Source organism: Balaenoptera ricei, chromosome 5 (assembly GCF_028023285.1).
Source record: "Balaenoptera ricei isolate mBalRic1 chromosome 5, mBalRic1.hap2, whole genome shotgun sequence".
In the NCBI taxonomy this organism is placed as follows: domain Eukaryota; kingdom Metazoa; phylum Chordata; class Mammalia; order Artiodactyla; family Balaenopteridae; genus Balaenoptera; species Balaenoptera ricei.
The window spans coordinates 104,796,605-104,824,098 of NC_082643.1; positions in this window are offsets into that span (position 1 = coordinate 104,796,605).

The window sequence follows — 27,494 nt, forward strand, 5'->3', positions numbered from 1 at the left end:
CTCAAGGAGCTCAAATGAGAAGGTGAGTCTGATGATATAACATATGCTCCGAGGTAACTCAGAAGCAGCCCCACCTCCAAGCCCAGGGGTGTTGGAAGGCCTTCTGAAAGAGAAGGAAGAATTTAAATCTGAGCTATTTGTCTTGTCTGTGGCCAAACACAAATCTGACAAGTTGTGGAGTTGGGATTGGAACTTTCAGTTATGAGGCTCCAAAATCCATTCTACCCAAAAGAGTACAGAGGTTCCTTACAGAGGTCCAGAGGTCCAAGGATGTACACTGTTCCCAGATGTTTTCTCCTTGAAAAGTGGGAGGATTTCACTTTCAAATGCACACTTTCTTCTTGGCAGTAAGTAATGTCTTTGCTCCATAAGAAAAAAAAAAAGATCATTAGAAATCCTCCTGTAAGGGATCCAGCGATGGATTTCAGTGGGCTCTAGAAACCCGTGGAATTTAATACAAAATTACGTTTGTGCATGATGGGCTTCTCTTCTGCGAAGAGGTTTCATAACTTTCTTTGGATTCTCAAAGGAGTATATGAGCCCCAAAACCCTAACTTGGCAGATATATTTATTTATTTTTGGCTGCATTGGGTCATTGCTGCATGCGGGCTTTCTCTAGTTGTGGTGAGCGGGGGCTACTCTTCGTTGCAGTGCATGGGCTTCTCATTGTGGCGGCTTCTCTTGTGGAGCACAGGCTCTAGGCACGTGGGCTTCAGTAGTTGCAGCATGTGGGCTCAGTAGTTGCGGCACATGGGCCCTAGAGTATGTGGGCTTCAGTAGTTGCGACGCACTGGCTCTAGGGTGCACAGACTTCAGTAGTTGTGGCTCACAGGCTCTAGAGTGCAGGCTCAGTAGTTGTGGCTCACGGGCTTAGTTGCTCCGTGGCATGTGGGATCTTCCCGGACCAGGGCTTGAACCCATGTCCCCTGCATTCGCAGGCAGATTCCTAACGACTGCGCCACCAGGGAAGTCCCTGAACTGATCATTTAATAGCAAACATTTTCTGTGCATTTACCATGTTTCAGGAGCAGATCTAATGAATTTACCTACTGACTCTGTGGATGAAAATGGTGCCTGCCATATCAGCAAACAAGAATTCTGCAGCCATCAGCCACTACCATCGGCCTGATGGTGAGCCAGAGGGAACTCAGGATGGAAACAAATGGGCTCCCTGCCACCAAGCCCTCAGCTACTGTAGCCACCTCACCCCACCCTCCCCACCCCCGCCCCCGCCTCTGAGAGTACACCCTGAAGGGACTCAGGATGGGAAAGCACAGGATACTGGCCCCAGATAGCTAAAGCACGTAGCAAGGGAATGATTTCAATGAGCCCACTGCAAAAAGCACTAACCTGGTTAACTTGAGATATCTGGCTTTGATGCTCCAACTACCTGTTTTTTATAGCAAAAACGTCTATGTATCCCTTACCTGGGTCCTCCCTTACGTCTTCAGAGCAGTCCCTCAGAGACATCTGAGAGGCTGCCTCCTTGGCTTAAGTCCTTAGAAAGTCCACTGAATAATATATAATTCTCAATTTTTAGGTGGTGCATTTTTTTTTCAGTCGACAACTCTTTCCTTCAAACCTCTGAAGTAGGTACCAATAGTATACCCACTTTACAGAGGAGAAAACTGAACAGAGGGAGGATAAATATCTTGTACAAGGGCATGTCCCCAGCAAGAGATTGTCCTAGTCCTCAAATTCAGACAGCCTATCTCTGGAGCCCATGCATGCTCTTCACCTCTGCACTGTGTATTTGAATATTACAGACTGGGAGTGAAAGACCTTGATCTGTGCTCCAAGACCAACTGTTCATTTATTGTATGACTTCGAGTAGGTAACTTTTGCGCAAATTGAAAATACAAGTAAGCTACCATCACTCTCTTTTCAGGACTCGAGTGTTCAAGTATCCAGGTGCAGACAGACCTGTCTTTCCTGTGTGAAGATGAGGCTACCAGAACATTATCACAATGGATTATTTTTTCCTAATTTTCACTATCCCTGGAAAAAAAAATGCATAATGCATTCAAGTCACGTATCAGTGTGTTTTGAGGACAATGACATCCAAACCACTTTCTGTACATCTCTTGGAGAAAATGGTCTCCTTTTTCATGTTTAACATCATGTGTTGCCTCAGATTCTTTTGTTGGCAAAGGAAGGCACCTTTGGAAGTGGAGCACTCATCCCTTCCAGCAAAATTTACTAGGTTGTAAAACATAACTTTATTAATATAGTAAAGTTGATAGTTTCCATATAGACCTAAGTGAAGTAAATTTGGTTTAGGTTCTGGAAAGCTCTGGATAAATATTTAACAGGTTTTGGAATAATGGCTTTGTTTAAGGGACTTTTATGCATTCATCTGACTTTTATTCATTTAAAGTCATTGCCATAAACCTTATGTCTTAGAGAAAAGTTTGCTCACCACCTGGCTCTGAACAAACCACATCATTAGTCTCTTGATGTAGGTAAACAGGTGATTATGGATTAGTCAAAGAGCACTGGTGTGCATTTCCTCACCCCAGCCTTTCGCAGTAGAGGGACACTATGAGGATTCACGATGAGGAATGCGATGCTTGATTGGCTTAGATTTCATCACTTGGTCCCTGGGATGTCTCCGAAGTCTATCGTTGATGCCCTTCTTGTTTTTAAACTGGTTCCCTGGCTCTAGTCTTCCTCCTCCTCCTCTGCATTATGGCAAAGTCATCTCTCACAAGTTCCCCTTCCCTTCACCCACTACTGGCTCCCATTGGGCCAAGTCCTGGCTCCTGAGCGTAGCCCACCAGACCCCTGTGTCATGGCCTTGCATCCTTGCAGATCTCATCTTTCTTTTTGCAATTTTTTAAACTTATTTTGATATAATTTCAAAATTGCAGAAAGTTGCAAAAATAAGGATTCCAAAGAGCTTTTACCCAGAGTCACCTATTGTTTACATTTCCCCCATTTGTTTATTTTCTCTGTATGTGTAAGTATGTGTATTTAGATACACATATATGTAAACATATGTGGATACACACCTACTCTGAAATAGTTTAGAAAAAGATGTGTAAGTTGAAGACATCAAAATCCTTTACCCCTAAGTATGCCCATGTGTATTTCCTAAGAACAGAGACATTTTCTTACATAACCACAGTACAGTGATCAAACTCAGGAAATTTAATATGAATGTATCTAATTTGTAGCCCATACTTAAATTTTCATCAGTTGCCTTAATGTCTATCAGGATCTAATACAGGATCACATGTTATATGTGCTCTTCTTGTCTTATTCTTTCATAGTTTTGAAGAGTGAGGGTCATTTTTTGGGGGGGTAGAGAATCTGTCAAAGTCAAAAAACACACCTTAGGTCTGAGGCTTATTCATGATTCAAGTTATGCACAGCAGGAACACCGTAAGAGTGATGTGGTGTCTTTCTCAGTGCCTCTGGTCAGAAGGCACATGGCATTGCTCTGTCCCAATATTGGTAATGTTAGTTCTGATCAGTTGGTTAGGAGGTGCCTGTTACATTTCTCAACATTAAAATTACCATTTTCCCCTTTGTAATTAATAGGTAATTTGAGGGGAGACACCTTGGGACTATGTAAATATCGCATCAAACTTTCATCCATTAGTTCTAGTCTCCAGTGCTGATTTTTGAATTCCGTTTCTTCTCCCACTCGCTGGTGCAAAGATACCTTATCAGGGCTTCCAGAGTTCTGGCTGTTTCCTCCTTCCTAGGTTATCATGATGCCATTAATATGGTAGATCGGCATGCTTTAATCTTTATTATTTCCTGCCTTATGCTCACTCTGGGCTTAGTTTGTTGTTCTTTTTCTAGTTCCTTGAGATGTAAAGTTGGGCTGTTTGAGATATTTCATTTTCCTTAATGTAGACATTTATCACTAAAACTTCTCTCTTAGAGCTGCTTTTGCTCTGTCCCAAAAGTTTTGGTATATCGTGTTTCCATTTTCATGTGTCTCAAAGAATTTATTCTTTGACCCATTGGTTTTTTGGAAGTGTGTCATTTAATTTCCACATATTTGACATTTTCAATTTTCCTTCTCTTATTGATTTCTAATTTCCTATCATTGTGGTCAGAAAAGATACTTGATATGGTTTCAACTTTATTAAATTTGATAAAACTGGTCTGTGACCCAACATATGACCTATCCTGGGGAATGTTCCATGTGCAGTTGAGAAGAACATGTATTCTGCTGCTGTTGAATGGAATGTACTGTAAACAGAATGTTAGGTGCATTTGGTCTGGAGTGTTTTTCAAGTCTGCTCTTTCCTTATTGACTTTCTGTCTGGATGATCTATCCATTGTTGAAAGTGGACTCTTGAAACCCCCTACTATTATTATATTGCTATCTAAATATCTGTTAATATTTGCTTAATACATTTAGGTGCTCCACTATTGGTGCATAAATATTCACAAGCATTTCATCCTGTTTATCTTTATATAATGACCTTCTTTATCTCTTATCTGATATAACAACAGCCACCCCTGCTCTCTTTTGGTTACCATTTGTATGAAAATATCTTTTTCTATCCCCTCATTTTCAGCCAGTGTGTGTCCTTAAAGTGAGTCTTTTGTAGACAGCATTGAATCTTGTTTTTTTGTTCATTCAGCCACTCTGTGTCTTTTGATTTACATTTCCAGTAACTATTGATAAATTAGGACTTACTATTGCTATTTTGTTAATTTCTAGTTCCTTTGTTTTGTAGTTCCTTTGTTCCTTTCTTCCTCTCTGTCTTCCCTTGTGATTTGTTGATTACCACCCCCTGACCCCCTGACCCGCCCCCACCCCATGCTTCCGTTCCTGTCTCTTTATCTTTTGCGTATTCACTAGAGATTTTCATTTGATCTTTATAGAAATTCCATGAGGTGGGAACTATTAGCATTCCCATTTTATATATGAGAAAATGGGCACAGAGGCTACGTATATTCAAGGTTATGTGGCTAAAGAATGACAAGACTAGGATATAAATCCATGGGATCTTGCCCCAGATTTCAAGTGCCATATGAACTATTGGAAACTAAACAACCTCCTGCGGAGGGGGAGCCAATACTATGATTACTGGAGTCCTCTCCATGTTAAACTCTATGCAAATATGGAGGAAATCTATCAACACACAGTGACTTGATGTCTTTGGCTTCTTTGTATCAAAACTGTGCTCATGGAATGAACTCCTTAGGATTTCTAGATTTAGTAAGTAAAAATACAGATGCCCAGTTAATTTTTTTAGTATAACTATGTTCTATACACTCTCTGGAACATGCTATGAAAAGTAGCATTTTATCTGAAATTCAAATTTAATTGGATATCCTGTAATTTATCTGGGAACTCTACCTTAGCTACATCTAGTAGGTACATCACTAAAAGTTACTCCATGCTTTTTCCTACTGAACACGGCCATATACCTGATAAGGGGCTAATATCCAAAATATATAAGAAACTCACATGGCTCACCAACAGAAAAATTAAATCCAATTAAAAATGGCAGAGGAACTGAATAGACTTTTTTCAAAGAAAATATACAGATGGCTGATAAATGGAATGTTGCCTGCCATATCAGTAAACAAAGGATGTCACAGTCATCAGCAATTGTAGCCACAGTGGATGGTGAGCTGGTGAGCCCTGAGGGAACTCAGGAAGGAAACAAAGAATACCTGCCCTCTAGCAGCCAGACTGCAGCCACTCCCCACGGTGAGCCCTGAGGAAACTCAGGATGTGAAAATACAGGATACTGGCCCCAGATAGCTGAGGTGCATATCAAAGGAATGATTTCAGTGAGCCCAGACCCTTGCCTCTTCCCATACACAGAAAAGCGCTAAATTCCTTAACTTGGGATATCTGGTTTTCTTTAATTAACAATCATCTTTTGATGTTCAGACTACCTGCCTTTTGTTACAAAACTTCTATATAACTTGGCTCCCCACCCCTTCCTCCTCTGAGCAGTTCTCTCTGGGTTACTTGAGATGCTGCCTCCCGGGCTTGAAGTCCTAAAAATTCCTGCCGAGTAAAACATAACTCTCAACTTTTAGGTTGTGAATAATTTTTTAGTCGACAGCCAAGATATGGAAACAACCCAAGTGTCCATCGACACATGAATGGATAAAAAAATGTAGTGTGTGAAGGTGTGTGTGGATATAGTAGTGTGTAAGGATATATATATATATACACACATACACATACACACACACATAAACATACATGCAATAGAATACTATTCAGCCATTAAAAAGGATATCTTGCTATTTATAACAACATGGATAAACCTGGAGAATATTATTTTAAGTGAAATAAGACAGAATACTGTATGAAAATACCATATACATCTTAAGTGTTCTCACCACACAGAAAAAAAGGTAACTATGTGAGGTGATGGATGTGTTCATTAGCTTGATTGTGGTGATCATCTCACAATGTATATATATTAAATCATGTTGTACACCTTAAAAATATTACATTATACAACCTAAGTATATGTCATTTTTATTTGCTAATCATACCCCAATAAAGCTGGGAAAAATTTTTAAAGATTAAATGAATTAATACATGTAACACACATAGATCAATGCCTGGTGCATAGTAAATTCTCAGTAAGTGGTAGCTATTACTAATGTTCTCTGTGTTTATACTCTGCCATGTCTGGAGGAATCCTGTCACTTTTTTCACTTCCTTGCCTCAAATCTCTTTAGAAGAATGGGGTGGACATGGAATTGATTCCAAAGGTGCTGGTGAATTTAATTAACTTCCTGTATTTCTCCCTAGTCTAAAGGGAAAAATCATAATAACAGCTAATATTCATTATATACTTACTGTGACAGATGTTGCACTACAAACAGTACATGGGTTGTTGGGAGGATTAGAGGCTGGTACCATTATTATCCCAGTTTTATACAGGAAGGGACCCAACCTCAACACCCAGCTGGGAAGTGGCCAAGCTCAGGAGTGCCCCAGCCCATCCACTGAGGCTGAGCCCCTAACTACCATCCTGCCTTCCAGGACTCCATTAGTTTCCCCGCACCCCTTGTCAGGTCATTCCTCCCTTTCACCAAAAGGCCTATTCAAATGCTACTTGACCTCTAAAGTTTAGTTCTACCCTTTCAAGTTAGTCTTAGTGGCCTATGAAAGGCTATTTTGACCTCCTCTTTGATCATCTGAGTCTCCTCCTTTGGAAAATTAGGCTAAGGAGACAAGAATGAAAAGACAATGGTTTTGTTATTTTAAAGGACCTTCCTTTTGGGAATTTAATCCCTGCTATTTCCTACAATTACACACAAGATGGCAGTGTTCAATTAGTCAAAAGAAAGATCCTAGGCTTTGGATAGGGCAGTATAGAAAAAGGCATTTAACCAATTCTAAATTGCTCTCAGACCCCTCAGAGCTTCTTAGAGGTACTTTGTCAACAGTTGTGGGACTTCCCCGGTGGTCCAGTGGTTAAGACTCCGTGCTCCCAATGCAGGGGCCCTGGGTTTGATCCCTGGTCAGGGAACTAGATCCCACACGCAGCAACTAAGAGCCCAGCCCGCATGCTGCTATGAAGATCCAAATAAATAAATTAAAAAAAAAAAAAAATCAACAATTTCAAGTGGTGCCACTATATTCTGACAGTATTCCTGAGAGCTAATGGAAATGTGGATTAGCTTCACAGGAGTGACAAGGAAATTCATGCAGGGCAAGTTCAATGGGAAAGTCATGATCTGTAAGCGGCTGGCCTAGGACCAGAACCCAGGTCTTCTAGCTCATAGTTTCATGTTCACTTATGTAAACTTGTAACCTGAAAACTGGGTTAGCCTCTTGGTGGGGTTGAGCCAAAAGACACAACCAAGTCAAAGATCAGGAAAAGGAAGGATTTATTACTTGCAGCAAGTAAGGAGAACACTGGCGATCTTTCCCAGAGCAGTGTCTCCCCAACAGCAAAATTGGGGAAGCTTTAAGCCAAGGGCACATGTATATGCATGAAGGGGCTTGAGCAGAGGAAAATTCAGCATAAAATTGGGGCAAACTTTAGTTGAAGTCTCGAAGGTCAGAAAAGGTCAATATCATCATCTCTGAGGCGCCAGTTGGTCTGGTGGTTGGGAGGTGAGGGGAAGGGTGGTGGTTAAATTCTGGAAAACAGCTCAAGAAAGTGCTTCAGGCTAATTTCAATCAGCGAAGCAGAACTGGGGGTCTTTACAAATGATTCATTATCTTTGCTATTGTTACTTCTCTTGCCTGTTAACAATCGTTTGTTCTTTTGTTCCCTTAAGATCTTTATTACTGAGACCTGTTCAAGGACAAGCATTGTGGCTCAACTTAGATCACAAAATGGCTTAGGCCAGAAATGGCTTCTCTTGTGTCAAAAAGTTATAACTGGTTCTTTTCCTCTGGCGGGCCCCCTACCTTATCTGCTCACAAACTGAAGTAATATTAAAGATAGTAAAAGTAGGGAGAAAACAAAAACAAAAACAAAAAACTATGTGTTCTGTGTGGTCAAAGTATCTCGAAATACCTGTTCTGCAGGCAGTCTGATGACAGTAGGTGGACATAAAGAGAACAAACCCAGCAAAACCAGGGAGAAGTGGAGTCCTGTGATTCACCCACCACCATCCTTTTTTTCTATACTAATCATATGTATTACATAAACATACATTATTAACCTCATAAGAAAGTGAAATAGCTTAAAATACATAGAACTGTTTAAACCAAAAATTGAGAGGAAAAACAGCCTTAAGTATTTATCTAAATGTAGGGTGAGGCCACTCAAGGTGGCTGTTCTCTTGCTCTCTGTACATCCCCTGCCCGACCAGTGCCTGTTTCACCTACACCCTAAGCACATGACTGACCTTCCTACATACTTGCCCCAGGCCCCAGCCAGTGACTGTTCTTATCAAAGGGGTGGTGAGGGGCGTGCCCCTCTGCTGGTTTCCCTGGTAACTAATGAGCCCACCTGACATCAATTCCCCTATAACCTGTAATCTCCCCTTCCCCCTGGAGTGAAGACTGCCACCATATCCTGCCCGCCTTCTACACACACGGTGGAGTGTTGCTACAGGACCTTGATTCAGACGTGTAAGCTCCCCCGTCCATTAAACCATTGATGTCTCTGTTGCTGAGTTCAGGCTCTTTCTTCGGTCTTGTAGGTGGGCAAGCACAGGGCTAGTAGGCCTGCAGGGTGCAGCCCAACACTAAGTATTTACCATTTGCAATGATGTGCTTTATTCCTTCCTGAAGAGTCAGGTTCACCTTAGTGTTTTTTCTCTTCAACCTGAAGAATTCACTTTAGCATTTCCTGTAGCGTGGGAGTGTGGAGATGCTGACAACAAATTCTCTTAATTTTCTTTCATTTGCAAATGTCTTTTATTTCATTTCATCCTTGAGGGACACTTTTGCTTGATATGGAATTCTAGGTTGATAGCTGTTTCTTTCAGTACTTTCAGATGTTGTTCCCTTGTCTTCTGGTTTCTGTAGTTTCTGATAAGTCAGTGGTCATTTAAACCATCGTTCCCTACATGTATTACACATTTTTCTCTGTATGCTTATAAAATTCTTTTTATCTTTGGGATCAGTAGTCTAAGATGTGCCTAGCCCAGGTTTTCATATGTTCATTCTATTTAGGATTTGCTGAGCTTCTTAGATCTGTACATTTATATCTTTACCCAAATTTGAAAAAGTTTGACCATCATTTCTTCAAATATTTGTCCACTTCTCTCTCCTTTGCTTCTAGGATTACAATTACTTGTATATAATTGCTCTTTTGATATTGTCCCACAGGTTCCGAAGAATCTTCAATATTTGTCAAGTTGTATAACTTCTATTGCTCTTTCTTAGAATCTAAGTTATTCACTCTAGTCGCTTTTACTGAGTTTTCTTTTCTCTGGAGGCTTTTCAATGGATTTGGTTGAAAGTAAAAAACCTTGACCCCTTGACCCCAGCTCATTATTCTGCACTGAGCCATTTCCACAGACCTCAGTGACTAATCCCAGAAGAAAACCAAACTAAACCAACCAAAACAAAATCAATACATGCCAACAGCTATTCACAAACTCACAGATCAACTTCAGATTCATTCTCAAGGAGGCCACAATCATGACTGCAGCAGTTTCCAAATTACTGATCCCCTCAAATATTCCCCTCTCCACTGTGTAGTTAAGTGAGAAATTTGGATTAAAAAAAAAAAAAATCTAGCATACTCACCTTCTCTTACTTTCAATTGTCTCTTTAACTAAACCAGTTTCTGCTTTGATAACCCAGGTGAAATTTTAAAGTTTGTCCTCTTCCTGCAACTCTTCAAAAGAGAATTAGAAGGTGTGGACAAAGAAGTCACCGTATCAGTAAACAAAGGACGTTGCAGCCATCAAGCCCTCAGCCACTGCACCCGCCCAGACTGTGCACCCTGAAGGGATTCAGGATGAAGAAAGGCAGGATACTGGCCCTAGATAGTTAAGGTGCATATCAAAGGCATGATTTCATTGAGCCCAGACTCTTGCATCTTTCCAAACATAGAAAAGTGCCAAATTCATTAACATTATATCTGTTTTTCTTTAACAGTAATCTTTTGATGTTCCGACTACCTGTTTATTTATTTATTTATTTATTTATTTATTTATTTATTTATTTATTTATTTATTTTTGGCTGTGTTGGGTCTTCATTTCTGTGCGAGGGCTTTCTCTAGTTGTGGCAAGCGGGGGCCACTCTTCATCGCGGTGCGCGGGCCTCTCACTATCGCGGCCTCTCTTGTTGCGGAGCACAGGCTCCAGATGCGCAGGCTCAGTAATTGTGGCTCACGGGCCCAGTTGCTCCGCGGCATGTGGGATCTTCCCAGACCAGGGCTCGAACCCGTGTCCTCTGCATTGGCAGGCAGATTCTCAACCACTGCGCCACCAGGGAAGCCCTACCTGTTTTTTATAGCAAAAACTTCTATATATCCTGGCTCCTCCTTTTCCTCATTGGAGCAGTCCCTCAGAGACATCTGAGAGGCTGCCTTCAGGGCTTAAGTCCTCAGCAAGTCCACCAAATAAAATGTAATTCTCAACTTTTAGGTTGTACTTTTTTTTTTTTTTTCGGTCGACAAAGGGTAGAATATAACTTCCACAAAGTCCTGGTGATGGAGGTAGGAGATACACGTTCTCCGTACCCTTCATGGAATCCTCTGGATTCTCTCTTAACATCAGAGTGATGGATCTGGGCTGCTCTCTGGACTGATGACCTCAGAGGAATGACTGGTCGTATTGATCAGGGTTCCCCAGAGAAAGATCCAATAGAATATATATGGATATATACAGGAGATTTATTATAGGAATTGGCTCATGATTATGGAGGCCAAGAAGTTCCACAGTCTGCCACCAGCAAGCTGCAGAATGAAGAAAGCCAGTGGTGTAATTCAGTCCAAGTCTGAAGGCCTGAGAACAGGGGAACTGATGGTGTAAGTCCCAGTCTGAGTCCAGAGGCCTGAGAACCAGGTGTATTGGTGTCCAAGGGCAGGAATAGATGGATGCCAATTCAAGCAAAAAGCAAAGTTGCCCTTCCTTTACCTTTTTGTTCTATTCAGGCCCTCAGTGGATTGTTTGATATCCACCTGCGTTGGTGAGGGTGACTTTTTAAAACTCAGTTTACTGATTCAAATGTTAATCTCATCCAGAAACACCCTCACAGACATGCCGAGAAACAACATTTCACCATATATGTGGGCATTGCTTTGCCCAGTTGACACAAATATTAACCATCACACTGGTCCTGTCTGGATTTTTGGTGGACTTGATGCTAGAATGTGTGGTTCCAGGAATTCTCCTTTTGTTGAAGGCCCCTCTTACTAGGAACAACCACTTTATATCAAGCCTCGATCAGTCTGCTTTTCCTGCCAGCTCTTCGGTGCCCCATCGTAGAAGATGCTCTTTCCATGACTACAAGCTGCTAAGGTCATCAATTTGCTGCCTCTGTCCAACCACCATTCATGATTATACTGGAACTGGTTGCATGAGGTGCTTCCTCTAGGGTTTATAGCCTTCGTAGAACTCACAGAAGTGAGTGACTTCCAACAGTTTGCCTTGCAGGTCCCTGATCAACCCAGGCCAGTCATTCCCCACTGCTCACGAGTCCATGTATAGCCTTACTTCAGGCCACTTCTCTCTACATCAAGTCATTGGCCAGCTGCACAGCCTAATCTGTCCACTTTCAAATCTAATCTCCCCACCTCTGAGGGAGGCTGTGGTGCCCAGCAGTTTATTTTCCACTTGCACCGACATTCCATGCCGATTTAATCAAGCCTGAGCTTTTCTTCCTGCATTAGCAAGTCTGGGAGAACTCCCTCAAATCAGGTCAAAGATGTAAGCTGAGAGAACTTATTCATGCCCTCTGGACCTGCTTGATCCCAATCCCATGTATCGTTTTATTTGTTGTTGGTTTCTACTAGGCCTGCCCAACCTTATGACTTAGTGTTTGACAGTGCCCATCGTGGGCATTTCTGACCACGTGATTGTGATTCACAAGACTCTTGCTCTTCATGGGATTTTGGTTAAATTTCTAGCTCCGATAACCTGATAAGGTGGTATATCAATGATATTACTCGCCAACATTGTTTATGGTAAACATGACTTTGATTGGTGAACCAAATCTGGACTCTGAGGTACTATCAATTCTTGACGGGGATACCATATTTTGGGTTTCCCTGCAGGCAGGGACTCTTGTAACCAGCACATGGGAACCTGGAAACTATACCAGTGGTTTTATTGCAAAAGATCTGGGATCCTGTGTAGAATGAAGCTTTTGAGCCTGAGCAGTTCCTGTTCTTGCTCAATGTGGATCTGAGTGTGCGAACCTGAGTTATTCCAGGTGGCTACATGGGCTGCTCTGTGGAATATTAGAAGGAACTGCACCGGAAAAGGAATGCCTGATGCTGCTACCCTGGCAAGGTGTGGTTTCTGTCCCGTGTCCTTCTGAGTCAACAAAAGTGTGTGAGTCTGAACATTTAGTAGAGCTCATCAAGACCCTCTGGTGGACCTGGCAGGTTACATAGTCACCTCGTGTCCCACGGGGCCATGTATCACGCTCAGTTGCTATCAGGGCATGAGCCCAGAGCCTCTCATGCTTTGCCATAACAGAAAAATACTGAGGATGGGGGCCAGGTACTATGAGTTTGCACTATGTGTGAATTCTAAGGAAACTCCCCACAGCAACAGCTGGAACAAAATACAGGTGAGGTAGAGGGGATCCGAAGTGGCTAAAAAGTTTCTAGTTCACAGAATTATAGAAGTTGGACATCAAGGATTGTGTTAAATAGCAGATTAGATAAGGCTGAGAGAAACAGTGAGCTAGAAAATGAAGCTGAAGAGATTACAGTGTAAAGACACAGAGAAGTGGAAATATGACAGAGCCATCAGGAGACTTGGATGATTAAGTAAGAAAGTTTTACAATGTCTCTTTGGAGTTACAGAAAGTTATAACTTAAAACACAGGGCAAAGGAAATACTACTTGATACTGAAGGGTTAATGACCAAGAATTTTCACAGCTAATGAAAAACACCAATCCATAGATTTGTGAAGCTCAACCAATCCCAAACAGATAAAGGAAATAGAAACTTATCACCTAGACACATCCTAATGAAACTGAAGACAAAGTAATAATCTTAAAAAAACAGCCAAAGAGTAAACCATTATTATTTACTGAAGAAATATTAATTGCTATTTTTAAGCAGCAATATTGAAAGCTAGAAAACAGTGAGTTATACCTTTAAAGTGACAAGGGAAAATAACCGTCAATTTAAAATATATGCTGGGGCTTCCCTGGTGGCGCAGTGGTTGAGAATCTGCCTGCCAATGCAGGGGACACGGGTTCGAGCCCTGGTCTGGGAGGATCCCACATGCCGCGGAGCAACTGGGCCCGTGAACCACAACTACTGAGCCTGTGCGTCTGGAGCCTGTGCTCCACAACAAGAGAGGCCGCGATAGTGAGAGGCCCGCGCACCGCAATGAAGAGTGGCCCCCGCTTGCCACAACTACAGAAAGCCCTCGCACAGAAACGAAGACCCAACACAGCCAAAAATAAATACATAAATAAAATAAATAAAATATATGCTTACTAAAATCATCTGACATGTTCAGATAAAAATTTGCCACAAACCTAACCTCAATAACAAATTCTGGAGGCTGCATCTCAGAAGGAAGGTGACGGAAGAATGGTTTACAATACAAACAAGGAAAAAGGCAATTGTACTGGTAAATTTAAACAAACATTGACTATGTAAAATAGTAATAATGTTTAATCTGTGGTGTTTAAAAAAGTGAGATAACTAAAATAGGACATAGTATCACATAAATCAGGAGGGAGTGATTGGAGTTAAAAATGCTCTCCATACCTTCTATGCTCCAGAGGAAGATAAAGATAATGGCTGATTTTAAGCATGTTCAGTTAAAGTATTTCTAGGCTAACCCCCCCAAAATTGAAATAGAATATCATGCTTCTGGTAGAAAGAAAACAATAGACTGAAGAAAAAAATTCAAAAAGGTGGCAAGAGGAGGGAAAACTAAAAAGAATTGAGACAAGTATGGAGCACAAAATAAGTATAAATGTATCATTAATCACAACAAATATGAATGGAGTAAAATCTCCAGTTAAGCTAAGATTACTAGACTTGGGGGGAGGGAACCCAGTCCATGGTACTTTCCAGGCCTACGTTTTCTGGCGGTGACCAGGGCAAAGAGGGGCATGAGGCACAAGGGAAGAGCCAGGCACTTGGTTGCCAGAATATTCAGATCCCGGGGTCCTCTGTGTGGTATGAGTGACAGGCCTGGCAATTCAGGCCTCAACGAAAGGACACTGCTATGGCTTCTGGAGAGTTCCTAGTCAAAGACTAGGTGAAAGGGAAGAAATAGCCCTGGTATTCCAGGAACTGCAGCAGCCCAGGTGGAAGTGATATGTCAGTAGCTCTGATTAGCTATCAGAAAATATGGTTTTATTCACCCACATGGCACTGGAGATGGTCCTTCTCCAATATGGGTACTTGCTCTGTCCTAATTAGAGTCCAAGACTTTTAGGAAGGAATTACATCTGCCTCCAGATGCAAAAGGCTTTACTACATTAGTACCGAAGGCCAGGAGGGGGCCACATTTGCAATTCTGTTAAATTAAAAAAAAAAAAAAAAGAGGAAGGTGTTTGGGGAACAGAGGTACTCTGGGTACCTGAGGGGCTATTATAACCATTTCTATTTTCAGCTACTAAACAGGCCTTCCAGAGGCTTAGGGGTCCATCCACCTGTGGGAAAACCATGGCGATTACAAGCTTCAAATTTTTTTTATTATTGTTTCAAAACACAGGAAAGTAGAAGAAATTAATATAATGTACTACTGTATTCATATTTAAATTATTTTGCTATCTTTATTTAAATATTTAAGATATAAAATATTTCTATTTGTAAGATGTTCCCTTCCCTCACCTGTCTGCCCCACCGGAACCACCATTAAACACTATCTCAGGTTTATTTTAAGTATAAAATTTACATAATTTGTGTTCCACTAGGTAATAATATTATTTCAAATACCTCTTTTTTCCCCTCTTGGTGCAAGTTAATCATATTGCTTTGAAACTCCCTAACTCTCTTTCTTGAGTTTCTACAAGAGAAAAGGGAGAGACTTAGCTTAAACCCCTTAGCACCTGGCTCAGCTACTGGATAAAGAACACAGATATGCAAATGACCATCAGACCCAGTATTCATGATCCTGAAAGGCTGTATGGAACTCTTCTACCCATGATTTAGCAGGTTTTAAGATTTTTAGGTGAAGGGAATCAAAATAATTACATTTTAATTCAACTTCACATTATGACATGGAATCCAATTAAAGCATTTAATAATTTAAATTGCTCTGTGAATTTGGGTTTAAAATATAGTTAAATGTGTTCTCCTTGATTCTATCACAGTGTGAAGTGAAAATGGAAACAGTTTTAGTTTATTTCATGCAAGACTTTTTTTTTAAACAAAAAAAGTTACATTAATTCTTAACACTTGCCTCATAAGTCAGATAACTATTATCACTTACATTAACCTTTAAGATTATATATGCAAAGAGGTGTTTAAATTGAGTGTAATTAAAACTATTATCTTCATGAAATAAAAACCTCTTGGAAACTCATACTATACTGCAAATTATGTAGCTCTAAGAATTATTCCATTTACCTTACAACTTAACTAGGATACTGTCTTATACTTCTGACAAATTCTTAACATCAGAGATTATATTGTTCTTTAAATTACATTTATTTTCTAAAATTCCTAGTTGACTTTGGTAACTCAAACTACTACAATACTGGAATTATCAGTTAAATTTGTTTTCTGGAGATTTCTAAAGAAGTAATTCAGAGTAAGAGGAAATTAACGTTCATAGCCATCACCCTATTTCCATGTGTGTTTTGATGCATTCTTATCCACATATAAATGTATCCTTTCTTCATAGCACTCAAGAGGATAAATATCAGTGTGCTATAAACACTGACTTAAGACTATGTGTGTGTGTGTATGTGTATTTACATCTATATCAAGTTACACTTAATAAAGTTAACAAAAAAAAAATCATGTTCAATGGAGAAGAGAGGATGGGTAAATCAGAGAAAAGAAATTAAGTTGGATAAATATACTTTCCCTGGAATTTCTGTTTGTTTAAATAGTGGGTGCCTTGGGCATTGTGTTTTTCTCTCACATACTCCTGATTTTTTTCTTCTGGGGCCCAATATAATGAACAAAGAAATCAAAGAGGTACCAAAAGGAACAAAGGCACTTGGATTCAGCAGGCAGTGCTAGGCTCCCACACACTGAAGGAGGAAAGGAATTTAGTTAAACTGGTAACACACTCAAATGAACCATTTCTGAAAGGAGTACATGAGGGGTTGAGAACGAGCCTTTAAGCATGTATATCACCACTGCTGGGAAAGTGTGGTGGAAATAGATGCTCCCCAAGGCCTGGAATGGTCAGAGGCAGAATTAATACACACAACTGTGTGACAAAAATATCAAAGGACGTGGTAGAGTTGGTTGGAGGGGGACGTATAGGCCATAGAATCTTAGGAATAAAAATGGCGGTAGGATACTACTTGCCTGATCTGCTAAAGGAGCATGTAGCAAACACCCAAAATATGATTATAAGAACCCAAGCAAAATATACTCTGGGATGCTAGTGTGGGGCAAAAAATTTTAATAACATCATTCTAACAAAGACTGGGATGGAGCTGGCTGTGGTTGCTCAGCCAGCCAATGGCCAATTGTGTGTATCTCTCTCTAACTCAACATTCAGTGCTATCACACTGGGAGCTTTCAATCAACCAGGGTAGGAGCATTTACACCATGCAAACTGGCAAACACTACAAATTAGAACTCTTTTTCCCTAGAGAGCTGCATCAAACTTAAAAAGCTTTTGCACAGCAAAGGAAACCATCAACAAAATGAAAAGACAAACTATGGAATGGGAGAAAATATTTGCAAATAATGCAACCAACAAGGTGTTAATATCCAAAATATACAAACGTCTCATACAACTCAATATCAAAAAAACAACCAAATCAAAAAAAAGGGGCAGAAGACCTAAATAGATATTTCTCCAAAGAAGACATACAGATGTCTAACAGGCATATGAAAAGATGATTAAATTGCTAATTATTAGAGAAATGCAAATCAAAACTACAATGAGGTACCACCTTACACCCGTCAGAATGGCTAAGTCTGCAAATAACAAACGTTGGAGAGGGTGTGGAGAAAAGGGAACCCTTGTACAGTGTTGGTAGGAATGTAAATTGGTGCAGCCACTGTGGAAAACAGTATGGAGGTTCCTCAAAAAACTAAAAATAGAGCTACCATATGATCCAGAAATTCCATTCCTGGGTATCCATCCAGAAAAAACAAAAACACTAATTTGAAAAGACACATGAACCCAATGTTCATAGCAGCTTTGTTTACAATAGCCAAGACACAGAAGCAACCCAAGTGCCCATCAACAGATAATTGGCTTAAGATGTGGTATGTATGTATATATATATATATACATATACACACACAACAGAATAGTACTAAGCCATAAAAAAGAGTGAAATGTGCCATTTGAAGCATTATGGATGGACCTAGAGAATATTATACTTAGTGAAGTAAGTCAGACGGAGAAAGACAAATACTGTATGATATCACTTATATGTGGAATCTAAAAATAATACAAATAACTCTGTATACAAAACAGAAACAGATTCACAGACATAGAAAACAAATTTAGGGTTACCAAAGGGGAGAGGGAGGGAGGGACAAATTAGGAGTATGGGATTAATAGATACAAACTACTATATATAAAATAGACAAGTAACAAGGATTTACTGTATAGCATAGGAAATTATATTCAACATTTTATATTAACCTATAATGGACTATAATAAAAAAAATAACTGAATCACTTTGCTGTACACCTGAAACTAACACAGTATTGTAAATCAATTATACTTCAATTAAAAAAAAAAAATCACTGGCTACTGGTTCTCTGAGTGGTTGGGCGTGGAAACCTCTTAAGGCAAGGACTTGCTTTTGCCCAAAGGCAGTTCTCCGGAGAAGGGGGAGTTCAGTGAACCTTTAGCAGCCAAGGCTCCCAGCAGCAAGCAGGTTTATAGGATCTGGGAAGGACACCAATAGCATTTGCAACAATGTGTCTCCAACTTCCTGTAAACGGTACTTAAACCTAGGTGCTTGATCCAGATCAGGTTCTATCTTTGGTAAGACTACGTATAAGAGAGTGCTACGTGCTTCCTCCTGCACCACATCGCAGGGCACCTTGTATCTGCTTATCTTACAAAAACGTAATGCACAACTCCGGTACTATTAAATATTTCTGCCAGAAGCCTATTTAATTATATTGCGAGATAAGTTGGTTTAACAAAGAGTTTGAGGGTGTGGTTTCACTTAATTTAATAGTGAAACCCAGCAGGACCCTGTGGGGCTCCTGGGAACAGAAGCCTTCCATTTCTTATTTGTAGGTCAAGGGATATACATAACACTATCTTGAGCTCTTCTGCAGAATGAAAACCCCCAACAAGTGGAAGACGCTAACTACTTAATGAAGCATTCCTCAGAGAAGATCAGGAGACCACCCGAAGCCAGATTAAAGGAATCAGGGAGCTCATCAGGAGACCACCTGAGGCCAGATTAAACGAATGCAGGCCCCGTACACACTCCATCCTTATCAGCCACCCCACCCTTGAGCCATTGCTCTAAAACTCCTCGCCAAATTCCCCCAGGTTGGGACGCACAGTTTTTCAGGGCATGAGCCTGCCGTGGCCCCCTTTGCCGGGCAAAGCAATAAAGCCATTCTTTTCTATTTCACCCAAAACTCTGTCTCCGAGATTCAGTTTGGCACCAGCACATCAGTAGGGTATATGTTTTTATGTATATTTTATACCTCATTATAATCCATGTGAACGTATAGTACTTGTGTGGGAAAATCTGTTTTCTAAAAACAAAACTGGAAAAGTGTGTGCCTTCTTTCAGGTTCTTCCAGATGACTGGGAAGGAAAAATCTAACTGGCTTAAATAAAAGAAAATCACTAAGTCCCTCACTTAACTGAAGAGTCCAAGATAAAGTCTCCAATGCAGTTGGATCCAAGATCTCAAACATGTCAGAAGTAATTTGTACTGGCCCCATATTATGTTTCCTCTTTCTGAGGCTGCATTGTCAACCAGAATCATGGCATTCAGGGGGACTTTCAGTATTATCAGGTTTACATCTTATTCCCCCTTCAATCCCAGCCGATTGGGTGTCATTCTTCCCAGAAGTCTAGTAGGAATTGAGTTTTGTTGCTTGTGGTAATTTACATCTCATAGGATGGGATTACCAAAACAGCCTCACAAGAATCGAAGCTCTTATCCAAGATCAAGCTGCATTAACAATTTCAAGGATAAGGGTAACCATGAGGCACAAGCAAAGCAGGGGGAGATTCAGGAGCACCAACGTCCCACCCATGTCCCTTCTTGCCACGTTAGGACCTTCTCTGACCAAGATTTAGCAGGCGAGGTCTCTAAATGATGCCTACACTCACACAACTTACACGGAAAGGGGGTTTCATCATGAAATGTCTATTTTATATTCCAATATTTATGCAGCCTCCATGACATGTTTATATGCCCCATAGACTCACAAATTGCCAGTTTTAGAATAAGCAATTCTAGATAGATTGAGAGTCCAGATAAAAATATTCCATGGATAAGGAATCTCCTAGAAAAAAAAATTAGTGGTTTGCCAGGAGGTTTACAAAGATTTGACCAGATCACTACCCTTTTTCCCCAGAGGTGTTTCCCCATGAAATAAAGAGAATGCTTTGCAGACCCGCTTATAACCACTTCCTTCCCACTAACATGTAACTGAGCCCATTGGTATGACCAGGAGCTAAGATGACCTGATTGATGAGGACTAGATTCTTGACTTGAACTGAATCAGCTCAACCTAAACACATGGAATGAGAAAAAGCAGGGTGCTGGTACCAGAAAGAGGGCAATGCATGCTAAGGAGGCGAGAAGAAAAGGTGTCCCCCACCATGTCCTAACAAGGGTCCAGGGAGGCCTCAGTATATAGACAGATTTTCTAAGAAATTTCCTCTTTTGTCACGAGGATTTGCAAAAGACCAGGCTCTAAAAGCTCAAGGATCTAAACTCACGGTTTAGAAAAGCGGTGTGAAACCGAAGCTATTGATTTAATCAGTGGATGCCATGATCACAATCCCTCTCCTGCATCTCATTTACTGTAGGTTGGTCTCATGCTATGATGAGGCTGTATGCAGTCTGGTCCCAGTGGATCCAACATACCGTAAGCCCTCAGACCAGCATACCATAAGCTAGAGATGCTCCCTGGGGTTCTCACAGTAAAAAAAACAAAAAATGCAAAGCCACACATAGAATAGGTGTCATTTGCGAGTATATACCACCAGACCTTCTAGGGTTGGGAGGGCCCAATGTAACAAGCTTACCACCACCTAGATAGTTGGTTTCCTTGAGAAACGGTGCCATACTGGGGGGGGTGGGGAGGGGCGGCGGTGGTCAGTGTCAGTCTCCATTGTTGGCAGGTTGGACAGTCAGTGGCAGCGATTGCTAGACCAGCCTCGGGAAGTGGAGCCTGTGCTGTTGAATCCATTCACAGATTCTACCTCTGTCACTGCAGCCACTTTGTTCACGTGCTCATCTTGCCTGCACTGGAGTGGCCAACACCATGGGGGACCTGAATCGTTTTTTCTACTTCATTGTTAAAACTCCTTTATGTCCACCAACATACCGCAACCCCAGACCTGCTTGTCCTCGATTTTCCAATCTTTCTCTTTTTAGGCCTCTGCCCAGATGACCCGGCCATATACCACGGCTCACGAGTCCGTATATATTCTAACTTCAGACCACTTCTTCACAAAGTGAATGACTAAGTGAACCAATGTATATAGCCCAAGAGATAGAGCTGCTTGGACCCTAGCCTGGATCTTCTACAGAACTCATTCCCGCTCTGGGCTCCACTCAAAACGGGTAACTTCTCATGTCACCCAATATCTGTACTGGGACAGTATTCCCATGGGTGTAATAAGCTCTCTCCAGAGCCCGAAGAGATCGATGAATCATTATACTTCCTTCTTTGCGATGGGATGTGAAAGAAGCAACAATTTCTTATTTTAGATGGTGTGGTGCCCATGGAAGAGGACCCACTGCAGGAAACATGACTGAAAGCCCCAGATACTGCCTATTTGGGCCCCCAAGTACCACGTTCAGACTGAGGCCATGCTTTCCACCAGCTGCTCCCAGCCAGCAACAGAGCTCAGTGAGATACTAGTGCCCGCCCCCCGCCCCTATTCCTGTCCAATAGGAGAGTCCCCAGCTGGGACACACCTGCTTGGAGATTCCCCCAGGGGCCTAGCCTGCAGTCTTAGGCTCTTCCCACCCCATCCTCTCTCCTCCCCTCTCTCCTTTCATAGGTATCATACCTGCATTGAGGACTGAAGACGCTCCTTGCTTCCTTCTGCTTCCTCTTTCTCCATCTTTCACAGGCATTTCTCCCACTAAGTCTCTTGTACATATAAACCCATTTTGGCGTCTGCTTCTCAGAGAACACAAATTGTCACAACTGAAATAGTGGAGAATCTTTGCAGTGATTATGTTCTATCCTCTGAGTGCACCTGTATCATCAAGGCCACCAAGGCACTGGCCACTTCTAGCTCATAGTAGGTCAGTGTGATGCTCTGCAGGACATCTGGACAGCCCAGATCCCTTCTGATTATGACAGAGAAATGAAATGAGATGCCCTTGAGATGAAACTGTAAACATATACTATTGTCCAAGTGTTGGTAAACTTCAGCCCACAGGACACATCTGGCTTGGCATATGTTTGGTTTTTTTTTAATTTTTTTTTTTTTTTTTAAATTTTTGAATTTTATTTTATTTATTTTTATACAGCAGGTTCTTATTAGTTATTTTATACATATTAGTGTATATGTGTCAATCCCAATCTCCCAATTCATCCCACCACCACCACCACCCCCCGCCACCTTCCCCCCTTGGTGTCCATATGTTTGTTCTCTACATCTGTGTCTCTATTTCTGCCTTGCAAACCGGTTCATCTGTACCATTTTTCTAGGTTCCACATATATGCGTTAATATACGATATTTGTTTTTCTCTTTCTGACTTACTTCAGACTGTATGACAGTCTCTAGATACATCCACGTCTCTACAAATGACCCAATTTGGTTCCTTTTTATGGCTAGTAATATTCCATTGTATATATGTACCACATCTTATTTATCCATTCGTCTGTTGATGGGCATTTAGGTTGCTTCCATGACCTGGCTATTGTAAATAGTGCTGCAATGAACATTGGCATGCATGTGTCTTTTTGAATTATGGTTTTCTCTGGGTATATGCCCAGTAATGGAATGGCTGGGTCATACGGTAGTTTTATTTCCAGTTTTTTAAGGAAACTCCATACTGTTCTCCATAGTGTCTATGTCAATTTACATTCCCACCAATAGTGCAAGAGGGTTCTCTTTTCTCCACACCCGCTCCAGCATTTGTTGTTTGTAGATTTTCTGATGATGCCCATTCTAACTGGTGTGAGGTGATACCTCATTGTAGTTTTGATTTGCATTTCTCTAATAATTAGTGATTTGAGCAGCTTTTCATGTGCTTCTTGGCCATCTGTATGTCTTCTTTGGAGAAATGTCTATTTAGGTCTTCTGCCCATTTTTTGATTGGGTTGTTTTTTTTTAATATTGAGCTGCATAAGCTGCTTGTATATTTTGGAGATTAATCCTTTGACTGTTGATTCGTTTGCAAATATTTTCTCCTATTCTGAGGGTTGTCTTTCGTCTTGTTTGTAGTTTCCTTTGCTTTGCAAAAGCTTTTAAGTTTCATTAGGTCCCATTTGTTTATTTTTGTTTTTATTTCCATTACTCTAGGAGGTGGATCAAGAAAGATCTTGCTGTGATTTATGTCAAAGAGTGTTCTGCCTATGTTTTCCTCTAAGAGTTTTATAGTGTCTAGCCTTACATTTAGGTGTTTAATCTATTTTGAGTTTATTTTTGTGTATGGTGTTAGGGAGTGTTCTAATTTCGTTCTTTTAAATGTAGCTGTCCAGTTTTCCCAGCACCACTTATTGAAGATGCTGTCTTTTCTCCACTGTATACTCTTGCCTCCTTTGTCATAAATTAGGTGACCATATGTGCGTGGGTTTATCTCTGGGCTTTCTGTCCTGTTCCGTTGATCTATATTTCTGTTTTTGTGCCAGTACCATGCTGTCTTGATTACTGTAGATTTGTAGTATACTCTGAAGTCAGGGAGCCTGATTTCTACAGCTCCATTTTTCTTTCTCAAGATTGCTTTGGCTATTCAGGGTCTTTTGTGTTTCCATACAAATTGTGAAATTTTTTGTTCTAATTCTGTGAAAAATGCCATTGGTAATTTGATAGGGATTGCATTGAATCTGTAGATTGCTTTGGGTAGTATAGTCATTTTCAAAATATTGATTCTTCCAATCTAAGAATATGGTATATCTCTCCATCTGTTTGTGTCATCTTTGATTTCTTTCATCAGTGTCTTATAGTTTTCTAAGTACAGATCTTTTACCTCCTTAGGTAGGTTTATTCCTAGGTATTTTATTCTTTTTGTTGCAGTGGTGAATGGGATTGTTTCCTTAATTTCTCTTTCTGATCTTTCATTGTTAGTGCATAGGAATGCAAGAGATTTCTGTGCATTAATTTTGTATCCTGCAACTTTACCAAATTCATTGATTAAGTTTTCTGGTGGCACCTTTAGGATTCTCTATGTATAGTATCATGTCATCTGCAAACAGTGACAGTTTTACTTCTTCTTTTCCAATTTGGATTCCTCTTATTTTTTTTCTTCTATGACTGCCATGGCTAGGACTTCCAAAACTATGTTGAATAATAGTGGCAAGAGTGGACATCCTTGTCTTGTTCCTGATCTTAGAGGAAATGGTTTCAGTTTTTCACCACTGAGAACAATGTTGGCTGTGGGTTTGTCATATATGGCCTTTATTATGTTGAGGTAGGTTCCCTCTATGCCCACATTCTGGAGAGTTTTTATCATAAATGTGTGTTGAATTTTGTCAAAAGAATTTTCTGCATCTATTGAGATGATCATATGGTTTTTATTATTCAATTTGTTCATATGGTGTATCACATTGATTGATTTGCACATATTGAAGAATCCTTGCATCCCTGGGATAAATCCCACTTGATCATGGTGTAGGATCCTTTTAATGTGTTGTTGGATTCTGTTTGCTAGTATTTTTCTGAGGATTTTTGCATCTATATTCATCAGTGATATTGGTCTGTAATTTTTTCTGTAGTATCTTTGCCTGGTTTTGGTATCAGGGTGATGGTGGCCTCACAGAATGAGTTTGGGAGTGTTCCTTCCTCTGCAATTTTTTGGAAGAGTTTGAGAAGGATGGGTGTTAGCTCTTCTCTAAATGTTTGATAGAATTCACCTGTGAAGCCATCTGGTCCTGGACTTTTGTTTGTTGGAAGATTTTTAATCACAGTTTCAATTCCACTACTTGTGATTGGTCTGTTCATATTTTCTATTTCTTCCTGGTTCCATCTTAGAATTTTATACCTTTCAGAGAATTTGTCCATTTCTTCCAGGTTTTCCATTTTATTGGGATAGAGTTGCTTGTAGTAGTCTCTTAGGATGCTTTGTATTTCTAAGGTGTCCATTGTAACTTCTCCCTTTTTTCATTTCTAATTTTATTGATTTGAGTCCTCTCCCTCTTTTTCTTGATGAGTCTGGCTAATGGTTTATCAATTTTGTTTATCTTCTCAAAGAACCAGCTTTTAGTTTTATTGATCTTTGCTATTGTTTTCTTTGTTTCTAGTTCATTTATCTCTGCTCTGATCTTTATGATTTCTTTCCTTCTACTAACTTTGGATTTTGTTAGTTCTTCTTTCTCTAGTTCCTTTAGGTGTGGGGTTAGATTGTTTATTTGAGATTTTTCTTGTTTCTTGAGGTAGGAGTGTATTGCTATAACCTTTCCTCTTAGAACTTCTTTTGCTGCATCCCATAGGTTTTGGATCGTCGTGTTTTCATTGTCATTTGTCTCTAGGTATTTTTTTATTTCCTCTTTGATTTCTTCAGTGATCTCTTGGTTATTTAGTAATGTATTGTTTAGCCTCCATGTGTTTGTGTTTTTTACACTTTTTTCCCTGTAATTGATTTCTAATCTCATAGCATTGTGGTTGGAAAAGATGCTTGATATGATTTCAGTTTTCTTAAATTTACCGAGGCTTGATTTGTGACCCAAGATGTGATCTATCCTGGAGAATGTTCTGTGTGCACTTGAGAAGAAAGTGTAATCTGCTGTTTTTGGATGGAATGTCCTATAAATATCACTTAAATCTATCTGGTCTATTGCATCATTTAAAGCTTTTGTTTCCTTATTAATTTTCTGTCTGGATGATTGTCCACTGGAGTACGTGAGGTGTTAAAGTCCCCCACTGTTATTGTGTTACTGTCGATTTCCTCTTTTATAGCTGTTAGCAGTTGCCTTATGTATTGAGGTGCTCCTATGTTGGGTGCATATATATTTATAATTATAATTGTTATATCTTCTTCTTGGATTGATCCCTTGATCATTATGTAGTGTCCTTGCTTGTCTCTTGTAACATTCTTTATTTTAAAGTCTATTTTATCTGATATGAGTATTGCTACTCCAGCTTTCTTTTGATTTCCATTTGCATGGAATATCTTTTTCCATCTCCTCACTTTCAGTCTGTATATGTCCCTAGGTCTGAAGTGGGTCTCTTGTAGACAGCATATATATGGGTTTTGTTTTTGTATCCATTCAGTGAGCCTGTGTCTTTTGGTTGGGGCATTTAGTCCATTCACATTTAAGGTAATTATCGACATGTATGTTCCTATTACCATTTTCTTAATTGTTATGGGTTTGTTTTTGTAGGTCCTTTTCTTCTCTTGTGTTTCCCACTTAGAGAAGTTCCTTTAGCATTTGTTGTAGACCTGGTTTGGTGGTGCTGAATTCTCTTAGCTTTTGCTTGTCTGTAAAGCTTTTGATTTCTTGTCTGTAAAGCTTTTGAATCTGAATGAGATCCTTGCTGGGTAGAGTAATCTTGGTTGTAGGTTCTTCCCTTTCATCACTTTAAATATATCATGCCACTCCCTTCTGGCTTATAGAGTTTCTGCTGAGAAATCAGCTGTTAACTTTATGGGAGTTCCCTTGTATGATATTTGTTGTTTTTCCCTCATTGCTTTCAATAATTTTTCTTTGTCTTTAATTTTTGTCAATTTGATTGCTGTGTGTCTCAGCATGTTTCTTCTTGCGTTTATCCTGCCTGGGACCATCTGCGTTTCCTGGACTTGGGTGTCTATTTCCTTTCCCATGTTAGGGAAGTTTTCGACTATAATCTCTTCAAATATTTTCTCAGGTCTTTTCTCTCTCTCTTCTCCTTATGGGACCCTTATAATGCGAATGTTGTTGCATTTAATGTTGTCCCAGAGGTCTCTTATGCTGTTTTCATTTCTTTTCATTCTTTTTTCTTTATTCTGTTCCGTGGCTGTGAAATCCACCATTCTGTCTTCCAGGTCACTTATCCATTCTTCTGCCTCAGTTATTCTGCTATTGATTCCTTCTAGTGTAGTTTTCATTTCAGTTATTGTATTTCTTGCATCTTCTCGTTCTTTGCCTCCATTCTTTTTCCGAGGTCCTGGATCATCTTCACTATCATTATTCTGAATTCTTTTTCTGGAAGGTTGCCTATCTCCACTTCATTTAGTTGTTTTTCTGGGGTTTTATCTTGTTCCTTCATCTGGTACATAGCCCTGTGCCTTTTCATCTTGTCTATCTTTCTGTGAATGTGGTTTTTGTTCCACAGGCTGCAGAATTGTAGTTCTTCTTGCTTCTGCTGTCTGCCCTCTGGTAGATGGGTTATCTAAGAGGCTTGTGCAAGCTTCCTGATGGGAGGGACTGGTGGTAGGCAGAGCTCAGTAAAACTTTAATCCACTTTTCTGCTGATGTGT